This window comes from Aphis gossypii, chromosome 3 (assembly GCF_020184175.1).
Source record: "Aphis gossypii isolate Hap1 chromosome 3, ASM2018417v2, whole genome shotgun sequence".
Taxonomy (NCBI): domain Eukaryota; kingdom Metazoa; phylum Arthropoda; class Insecta; order Hemiptera; family Aphididae; genus Aphis; species Aphis gossypii.
The window spans coordinates 53,309,043-53,319,995 of NC_065532.1; the positions used below are offsets into that span (position 1 = coordinate 53,309,043).

The window sequence follows — 10,953 nt, forward strand, 5'->3', positions numbered from 1 at the left end:
TAACATTTGGCTGAATACTTTAACGTCTTGATAAGACGAAACCAAAGTATAAAAATCCTAAAAATCACATAGTTTTACACTGATAACTGTAATTCGAACTTTGGCTTTTGACCGTCACATACACAGACCATAAACACATATAACTAACTATGACTGTATATAATAGGTACTATGGAACATTATATTGACCTAACACACGATTATATTATAGGTAAACTACACAATGCTGATCCGTAGTTGGCAATACTCGGCAAAATAATACTGGCTGACCAGACTACTTTAATTATTGGGGTGGACAAGGATATTTCCTTATATTTTTCATTATTTGAGGGTCGACGATTTTTATTACATATATATATACTATTACACGACTTCACCAATAAACAAGTCTATGCGACTGTTATAACAGTATTCTTTTATCTAAATTATACGTATACATAAATTCATCATATATGCACTTACAGTCATCTAGAATATAATGTAACATATTAAAAAAAAATTACAACACCCAGAGCTATATTCGACAATAATAATTATCGAAATTGAAAATAAACGTTCCACATATTATATTGTTGTTCGAAAGTCGTTCCGTGTACGATTATCGACTATGAATACATAATATATATGCAATATATTATAAATAAAACAATATCATAACATTATTACATTATATAATGATTCACTTGTTTATTAATTATTCAAAAAAAATCAATTACAAACCTCGGTATTTGTTGGATGACGGAATCACCACGATCGGATCCACGAATATCAGAAATTTGAAAATTTGAACGAAACTATGTTAACGGCAAAATGTTTAGTACTGCTAGACTTCGAACTAGCCATTATGGTAATGGCTGTCATCCGCATACAACGATATTACAATTTTATAATTTTATAATAAAGGTACAATAACGACGGTATTAAATTGATAAAAAAATTAAATTTATAATTTTTTATGATAAAATAAAAAAACACCAACGATATATTATAATATTAATAACGAAACACTACATACTATATAATTATTATATTATTTTAAGGTGTAAACACAGAAATAGATAAAACGATATTATGATTTAAGTAGAAGAGTAATGAAACAATACAAAACGATATTATTATGATATAGAATTATTGCTGTGAATCGTCAGCGAGTGACGGAACGGCGCGGTGAGCGGCCCGGTATCGCAATTGTAACTGCCGCGCGTCGGGTCTTGGTGCTCGGCCACGTTGGATTATCTTCGCGCGCACGCCTTCCATCCGAAAACTCGCGGCCGACCGGCGGGGGGGTGTCGGTGACGGCGGCAACCCTACCCCAATCTCCGGGCCACGAGACGCGCCCGCAGCAGTCGGTAAACACGCACACACGCGCAACATCCGTCTGCGCGCGCCGATATTGTAATATTTTAATAATAATAACAATAATCGCCGTGTGGTGTACCCGTCGTAGTTAATATTATGAGACATACGCCGTCGTCGATCTCACGTGGCGTGAAGACGGACGCGCATGTGTCGTGTCGTCGATCGGTGGGTGGTGATGCTTAGATCATGTTATTATTCTATCATCATTATCGTACACGAATACACGACGATCTATCGGCCAAACTATATAGATATTAATATGATAATAATATCGTGTACGCGGAGTGCTAAAATTTAACGTCCTAGAGACGTTATTCATACCATTCAGGCGCAGCACAAATTTTTGGGTTAATACCGAGTCACGAGGTCGGAATTAAAACGGATAAAAATCAAAATCAGACTCACGGTCGAGTAATACTATTATCGTGTTTTAGATATTGATATAGTTGTATTATAACACTATATACCACAGTTACATATAAACTTCAAATTGATAGTTACACATTTAACGAATACCAGCGAATCAATTTCTTTTTTCAAATATTGTTTGATTTTATTTTTAGTAAATTTTCACTCTCAATTGTCAATGGTTTTAATAATTTCCATGTCTATTGAATTGATTTTTGAACTTATATCATTATACTATCATTGTGTCAACCTGAATATTTTTGACACATTTTAAAATTCAAATATGTTGGGGTATGGGCATATGGCAATCGGTTCTTAGATTTGAATTTTGAATTGAAAGCTTCACTTTCATTATTCGTTCTCTAAACATTATAATTGTCCAAACTCCAAAGCTACCCAGAATGTGGTTGGAAAAGTAGCGTCGTAGTCAATATATAGTTATCAACCTAATAGTTACTAAATACCTACAAGTAACTCTTGAATCTATAGGATATTAACGTTAAACAATTAGTTACAAAAATACATTTCCTACTTCATCTCATCATCTGAAGGAGAAAAGGGAAATTCCAAAAACGTATAGCGAAAACATTTACCAATTTCCAAGTACTCTCTATATAATCTATTATTTATACTCTATAGTCCACCAGGTTTCTGGTTTTGCCAAGATAAAATCTGCATCTAGTCAAAGTTGGTGTTCAATGTAAAGTTTTTAGTGTAATTTTTACTTGCAACTTGAAAAATTCCTTTTTAAAAGTCAAAAACTTTATGTTGTGGCTTAAATATAAAATTAATTTCCAAACATTTGCTTTTTAGATATAACACTTTTGTACGATAATTTACTTTTATTTTTTAATAAACTAAGTGCAGCAGAGATATATTTGTTACTTTTAAAACCAATTATACCTACTATAAACATCTGCCTATCTGTGTTAAAATAATTTCGTCTTACCATAAACTAAAATATATTACACTGACTGACTGCTGTTACTTGGATAATCGATAATCGAATACGGACTACAATTAACACAGTAATTTTACTTAAATTATATTTATTTTTAAGAATCATTTAACACTATCTATATTCTACATAGATCACCACGACGAGAGGACATTATTCTCATTATCTTCAAAAAAAAAATTTATTTTTAAAATTTCATTATATAATTTATAAAAATCCTAAGTTAAATAAGTACCTTTTTTTCAGATTGGAACCAACAACCGGGAGGGGACCGCTTTCGCATTACTTCCTCCCGAAATTCACATTAGTTAAATAAGTACCTACCTCCTATATAAATAATTTGTTTTGTATTTAAATAGCTGTTTTTATGTGTAATATGTATTATGAAATAATTGTTTTTTAAATAAAACTGAAAATTATAATCAATGCTGATTATGCGTTTATATTTTTTTATTTTTTTTTAATATTTTTAAGCATGTTTTCCTACAACTTTCACAGATTTGATCGGATACTGCTATAATTACACGTAATTTTATCATGCAATTATAACTAATAAGGGACTAATTGACCTTTTTAATATCAACGATACAATGTATTTTAATTGTAATCAATAAAATAGTGATAATAATGAATAAAATAAAATGTTTTCTTAATTAAAAACATTATTTTAAAATAAGCCATCTGAGAATAATGAATAAATTAAACAATAGAAATTGATTAACAACTACAATTACCTCTTTAGATATTCATTGATTAATTAATATATAACCATATCAATTTTTAATACGTAAAAACTAAAGTATACAATAATGATAAAATTATTTTCGTTATCCCGATGAAACTATAGTACAAAATTATTTTGATATTTTATTTAGTAATAGACCAAGGATCTGCTGGCGGTTTAGCTAGACAATGCAAAAATGGTAAACTAGCTGTAGGATATACTTCCGAGTTCCGACACTTCGCGGGGTTTTTGATACTGATTATATTGGCATAAAATATGCAAGAATTTTAAAAGGTTTAGAGTAGATACCTATAAAACAACTATTATTATTTAATCTATGAACCTCAGAGGTTTTGACAAAGATATAATAAATTTAGTAAAGTTAAAATAGAAGGAAAGGGTGTAAAATTTCTAGGTAGGAAATATATCTGTCAAAATATCAAAGCAACCAAATAAAAAATTCAAAATAGAATGAAAGATGGTGAAAATGGACAATAAGAATTTAATAAAATTTTTGTAACTACAGAATCTAAAGCTTTATCAGAAAAATTAACCTATCTGCTGCTAGAATACAGATTCATTCTACAAATTCATCTGGTAAAATTATCAGTTTATCACTAATAATGAACAGGCTATATATTATGATATTCCAAATATAAATGCAATTATTGGTGACTAGTGACTATACGAAAAACCTAAAATAACACAGTTAATGACAATTTATTAATAGCTGATAAATTATTACTTATATTATTCATATTAACTAGGCAATTATATACAATGATAACCAAGAGCAAATTATAGATTATAATTATGTGTCGCTACAGTAGTTTCCTTACCTAGCTTATGAGTATATTTGTGTACCTGTTTATCAGTAACATTCCTAAAACGGAATGAAGGTTATTAGAGGTTTTAATATTACCCTCACTATTGTATTTTTTTTTTTTTTTGTTTTAGGTGACCTATCACATTTTTTTATTAGAGTTGTTATTACTTACTAGTTATTAGTTAATAACTCATCGTTCCCCTGCAAAATCAAAAATACATATTTAATGTCTTCCTAAAATTTGAATTCTTTTTTTTACAAATGTGCAAACACATACATTTACAAAAAATATTTTTTAAACATAATGGATGTCACTCTTCTGAACACACAAGCCTAGTTTGAAAATTTACACAACACTTCTTCCCCACTAATCATAATTACATAGAGGGATCACAGTGACTACTGACTACAAATTTGGCTGTTCAAAATCATTCTAAATCTAAAATATCTAAAGAATTTACTAGAAAAGGTATCTATCAGTATAAAAGGCCAGGTGATGTCGTTATTATCTAGCTTTGCAAAGTTGTTGTAATTGTAACTTGTAGTTAAATTACTATTATTTATTTTAAAGAATTAAAAATGTATTATAATTTCCCATCTAATGTATTAATGTGGTAGGAAAGTATAGGCTGTTAAATTAAAGTAGGTACCTATACTACCTATAAATATTATGTGTATTAATTTAATACTAAAATATTTAGTCCGTGGACTGCAGTGCTGATCATATAGTATTAATATTGTAAATAATAGAATTTCTGATAACATTGACTGTTAACAGATACCACTTCATAAGACAAATCCGTAGAAAATCTAAAACCGTGACAGATACCGATGCTCCAGTGACCCAATCATCACATGATAATTATGGGTCAGATAAATAAAGTCCAACGATGAACACGTACAATCAACGTCATCCATGACTTGATCAATAAATCACGCGTACGAATAAACAATGAAAAAAACAACGAAGCGGACGACAATGAATTGCCGCGTCACTGATACGTTACGTTTTACACGATAATATGTCTCCGCGTATCACAAGACAACGGACGGCCAACGATCACCGTTTCGGCGGTATACGCCAGGAATCTGCGAGTAAAACGCGCGTGACCAAACACAAAACGCGATACAGCGGATGGCGGTATACTTATAAGTTATAAGGCAACACTAAAATATCCCGTTTTCAGATGGTAAACAAAGAAAATACAACGAAAATTAATTTTTGTTAACCAATTATTGTTTCTATATTATATCTAATAGGTTAAGTTTGTCCAGAATTTTACTCATTCCTGAATCACCGTCTATCTTATTAAAATAAATTTGTTCCAACAAGAAATATTTGTATAAACTAACTAATGTATATAATTTTCTTTGATAATTAAATGAAAAAAAATATACATCTACAATGAGATCCGCGGTACAGCGGTGTACCAAGCAAACCGGGCGCAACGTAACGAATATAATAAACGGCGAGCACATAACGCGCCTACATGCACGACGAACTCACAAGTCACAATACATATTATAGTATCATGACTAAATAGATAAATAGATTTAGTCATGTACAGTATGACTTGCGGCAGATGACACGCACACAGCCGACGACACACAAAAGAAACGCACCGACGAAAAATCTGCAAACGGTACCGAAGCGGTTCAAAGAAAAAGAGACAACCATGTGTTATAAAATGTTATAATAGGTAATTTAAAATGAAAAAAAAATACAAGAAGTAATTATTTTGGTATTTTCTACTACCTATGCAACATTTGTTTTCTACCTGTTAAATAGCGTAATAATAAGAAAATTATAAATTTACTTATTAGTATAATCTTCTATCCGTGCACTGGCCACTGACTGTCCATTAATATAATAATTAATAATGATTTAATAATTAATAGGTAATATATGTAAATGTAACCGTCAATGTCGTAAATTCGGGTAATGATGATATTGACTAGTCAATTCATATAATGCCTAGGTAAGTTGGTCATTACTCGTTATCATAGACGTATATTTCTAACATTGATTTGATAAATCAGACGATGTTCAGGCGCGTACACAAAAAAATATTTTGGGGGGGGTTTTGGTTTTAAATTTTTATTCTTATATAATCTAACCTAAGGTTATAAATAATAAAACTTATTTCCTGAAATTTCGGGGAGGGTTTGAACCCCTAAAACCCCCCCTTGTGTACGCGCCTGACGATGTTACAATATGGTCAATTTCAAATTTGATAGATGGGCTAATCATATAAGCCATCATGTAGTGTATAAGTACAGTAGTCAATCGTCAATGCTATCTACTTATCTTTTATGGTTTTAAATAGTTTTAATACCCACACTTAATTTAATCAATATTTATACAACTACATTTGGTACAACGGAAGAGAATTAGTAAACACTGTTATAACTGAGCTTAATGTGATGTGGAGTGATATTAACACCTAACGGCAAACTTAGGCAAAGCCAAACCAAGAGCCGGTATAAAGAGTGAATCGTGATTTTGAAGATATTGTGACAACATGGATGGCTGAAAATAATTCTAAATACTAGCCATCGGATATAACATTTATTCAATTTAAAAAAACTCGGGCTTTTCATACAGATTTGTGAAATAAATTGTTGAAAAATGTAAATTAAATATTGTACAAAAATAATTGATAGTTGCGAAAGTTGGAAATTATTAATTAACTAGGAAGGACGTTAAAAAGTAAATTTTTGAAAAACCTTACTAATTAGTTGATTTTATAATTAAGTCAATAACTAAAGCTATTTAAAAAATTCTTAGTAATAATAATTATTAATAATAAATAAAATATTTCCATATTAAATTTAAACTTTTATAGTTAAATATAAGTTGTAATTAATCTTTGTTAACTATTAAATATTAACTTACCTATATTTTTTAGATGTACTGTAATTTTTAAAAGTAAGACTTATTTTGGTGTAGCGTCAGTTGGATTTCCGCTCAATGAAACCGCTAATTTAAACCAATAAGACAATATTGAAAATATTAATAATATTCATTATAGTGTTAAACTAGTCAACAATGAGCAATTCAGTGAGTTGATTTGTAATTTAAATTAATTATTTCAAAAACTAATTACTTTTTATGTAGTAGTTAATACTAGACAAGAAGACGATATTGAAAATATTGATAAGTAATAAATGATGTCCATGCATAATCTCCATAAAATTAATAAAATTATGAAAAATTTAATTTAATTGCATATTGTTTATTTCTAAATAGTAAATAAATTATAAATTTACCTTATCACAATCCTGTTATTTTTTTATTGAATAAATTGTCAGTAGTAAATAGTAATGACTATATAGTTTAAGTCAATAATGACGTGAACTAGTCAATTACACAAATTATGTTTTACTATTAAATTGTTTTCTATCATTGTCTGTCTTAGTTAGGCATTCTCTAAAACAGCGGTCCTCACTAAGATTTTAGAAAAGGCCAAATATAATTTTTGAAAATTACTTGCGGGTCGCATACATTTTTAATGATAATAATTAACTATATAAAAATGTACAACTGTTAACTAGGAGAATAGGTAATGAAATGAGACAGGGTATTTTGTTTGGAAAGGGTATTGTAGAAAAAAGTTTACGAATGACACAAATGTTTTAGATTACACCATGGAAATGAATAAATTCATAATCGTAGGTACCTACTTATCCGTCCAACTGATAGGTAATTCAATATAAATTGAAGATAGAAAGATAAAATAAATTAAAATTAAAAATAATAAGATAAGATAAAAAGCCACAGCAGTGTATATCACTTTATTATTATTATATTAATATATAATATATGTATAATAATTATTATTAGAATTATAAAATAAGCATTTCATTTTATTCGCTGTTTATAGAATTTTAGATTTTAGAATGTACAATTTAATTTTAGTGCAGGTCGCACTAAATTTGTTGAAGGGCCGCGTAATGAGAACAGTTTCTCTAAAATGATTAGCCAATAATACCTACATCAATGCCTATGAAAAACAACCAGAGTCAATATAGAGTCCATTTTTAATACTTAAATAATGCCTAATTACCATCATTGACGGTAACATATTATACATATATACATCAAAGTCATTCGTTATATTATACCTCCTATACAGTTAAATATAGAGAACGTTTTTTATATAAGTTGATCATTGAATCAGAACTGTAATGTTACCATTGTGGCATTGTTACCTACCAATATTTTATTCTATTAGAATTTAAAATATTGTAACTCTGGAATATCTAACGATTACATTTTCTTGAGATTAAAATTTCAATTACTTCCAAAAAATTCGATAATTCGTCTGGCAAGAATTGCTCCGCCAACAGATTATTTTCTAATTGGATTTTTTGGCTTCTTCTAATTCTTTAGGTCAAGTGAGGTAAGATAGTCAATATATTATTTGATCATTCATTGTATTTAATTATTTACAAAAAAATGCCCGTCACCTGGATCTGGTTCTTATATGTATAATATGGCCTATTGACCTTTTGGCTTTCATTATCAACCATGAGATAAGATTTATACTTTTTTATAATGGTATTTCAATTTGAATATGGCAATAATTAATAATTATACTATTATTTTGAACACATTTAAATTTGGTGTGTATAATTATTAATTTTATAGTCTTAAAAATACTATGATTACTCTGAGTATTTTGACCTTTAATATTTGTTATAAGTGTATAATATCAGACAACAGCACATTAAGTTGATATAGAGTTTAATGTTAAAAGGACGCTACACCCGCACGCGTATAGTCTCCGTCTTTTAAACACATAATACATAACATAGCCAATTACAGCATATTACAGTGAATTTGAATATTATAACATTTTAAAGTAATAAGATTATTTGGCGAATCTTATATTGTGATTTGTGGAAAGCCAAAAAAAAATTTGCTTAAACTATTTTTTCTCAAGGCCTGAAACCTGAGGTATCTATACAAATTAATAATTACCACTGAAGATATTGAATGGATCAAAATTCAAAATATTACATAGATTTATAACCTTAAGTACTAATTTTAATTTTTTAAGATATTATTTAATAATAATTATTATGTGGCATGTGTTTTTTGTATGCTATATGAAATAAATAAATCATCGGATCGATCATCCAACGGTATATGATAGAAATAATTGAATAAAAATACATCAATTAAACAATGAAATAATATGTGTTTATACGTCATCAACATTTTTACATTTGTGTCTTTACATGCGAGAACAAGAAATATTACCATATTATATCATACACAAAGGCGGATCCAGCATGTATTTACGGTCGGGGCACTTTATAGGAAAAATGATATAATATTTGATATAGCTCCCCCCCCAATTTTTTTTTTTTAATATTATTTTTTTTCAAGGGGGGGTGGCACTGTGGGCAAGTGCCACCCCCCTGGATCCGCCTATGATCATACATTGTTAATCATATTGGTTATAAATTATCTTCACATACAAATATACAATATATATAAATTATTAAAACTAAATTATTTATAGCGGATAACTAGCACATTGAAATCTCATATTCTCATTATTGCTTAAACAAAACTCCTTATAAATTTTAAACCACCTAAAAAATGATCACTTAAAATGTTTTATTTTGAATTATAATTTATAATTTAAATACTACACAATTATATGCATTGCAATCTCAAACGTATGTGAAACTAAACAAAAAAATGATATAGTACTTTCAAAAAAGAGTGAATGTAAAAAATGTCTTTATAGTGTAAATACCTATAGGCTATAAGATAAATAAGATACCCGTATATTCGTTAATATGTTTCGTTTGGTTTTTAGGTACCTACCAACGTACAACGTAAATAAACTATAAATACAATGCTTATCAAATATCGATTACTATCCATCTTCAGATTTTCAAAAATTGATAGCAGAGAACGTGCTTATATAAGCTATTGAGTATTATTATTATTATTTTTTTAAGAAAATTATTTTTAACAGTTTTTTTAAAAAAAAGATTAAGATTACTTATTACTAAATATTTTCGGGTATTAGATAGAAATGATTAATTCCAATAATTATTAGTTTTTGTATTGTTAATGCTATAAATTGTTGTACCAACTTACCATCACAGTATTCAAATACTAACTATTCAATATAGACGCATACAAGGGCAACTCTGAGTTACTAAAGGACTAGTATTTAGAATTTTAAAAATGTAAAATCTATATTGATATTAATATTAAAATAATGTAACATTATGATATTATAACGTTTTATATCTAATAAATACATATATGAATATGAATATTGAATACAATAATATATTAAGTATTTAGATAGGTAGTATTAATAATATGATCTTCTATAGTTCTGACTATCGAGTTTATTTAAATAAAAATTAATTGAGGAAAAGATTTAAGATATTTTTTAGGCTTTTAGTATAAGTACTTGCTAATTACCTTAAGCAACTTCGTTATCCATCAAAGTCCATCTTCGAAAAAAACATGACACCAATAAAATTTTCGAATTAATAGTTAACCCTCTCCGCGGATTACTGGGATGACAAATTGGAATTTCTAGTTTCTGATTAGATTAGACCAATAAGAAAGGCCAAGTGGACTGTGAACTATGATTTTGGAATTTGATATCACTATAAATTCCAAAAGTATAATACGTTATA

At 28.5% G+C, this 10,953-nt stretch overlaps 1 protein-coding gene across 2 annotated transcripts in view; it reads right to left on the reverse strand.

The window, feature by feature from the left end:
• Positions 1-10,869, reverse strand: part of LOC114126155 (GAS2-like protein pickled eggs) — a 34,765-nt gene extending 23,896 nt beyond the window's left edge. Inside the window, exon 1 of one of the 2 annotated variants that reach the window (XM_050203607.1) lies at positions 10,733-10,869. The gene's annotated coding sequence lies outside the window, so the exon portion shown is untranslated. Of the gene's footprint in view, positions 1-720; positions 1,213-10,732 lie in introns of those variants that run through there. The other variant, XM_050203606.1, reaches the window with a different exon arrangement.
• Positions 10,870-10,953: the final 84 nt, after the last annotated feature.